Source organism: Sinohyriopsis cumingii, chromosome 12 (assembly GCF_028554795.1).
Source record: "Sinohyriopsis cumingii isolate HCF-2022 chromosome 12, ASM2855479v2, whole genome shotgun sequence".
In the NCBI taxonomy this organism is placed as follows: domain Eukaryota; kingdom Metazoa; phylum Mollusca; class Bivalvia; order Unionida; family Unionidae; genus Sinohyriopsis; species Sinohyriopsis cumingii.
This window is the reverse complement of record NC_142972.1, coordinates 121831600-121832002: the sequence shown is the minus strand read 5'-3', so window position 1 is coordinate 121832002 and position 403 is coordinate 121831600.

The following is a 403-nucleotide window of genomic DNA, read 5'->3' as shown; positions in this document are numbered from 1 at the left end:
GAACCAGACCATATCTTACCGAAGTGGACTTAAACGGCGATTTTCAAACATAAAACAGAAAATTGATAACCAAACAAATATTTTATTTATATTTTATATAATTATTCTTCCATAAACTATGTGTAAAGAAAGTTATGAGTTAAGTGGGTCATGCAAGTGAGATTTTATAAAATAAGATAAGTTAAAAAAATTAGTTACTGTATGCAATTACCTCAACATAGGTTTACGTATATTATACGGTAGATAAAGCGCTTAAGTGTACACTATGTATTTATATTTCTCCTCTAAAAAAGATTTGGGGTGGGGGAGGGGAGGGAACACAACACTATCTATCATCCTTTTGAATGTTGTAATAGTTCTCTCTTACCTAGTTTTATATATGTATGCATATGCATGTACGAAT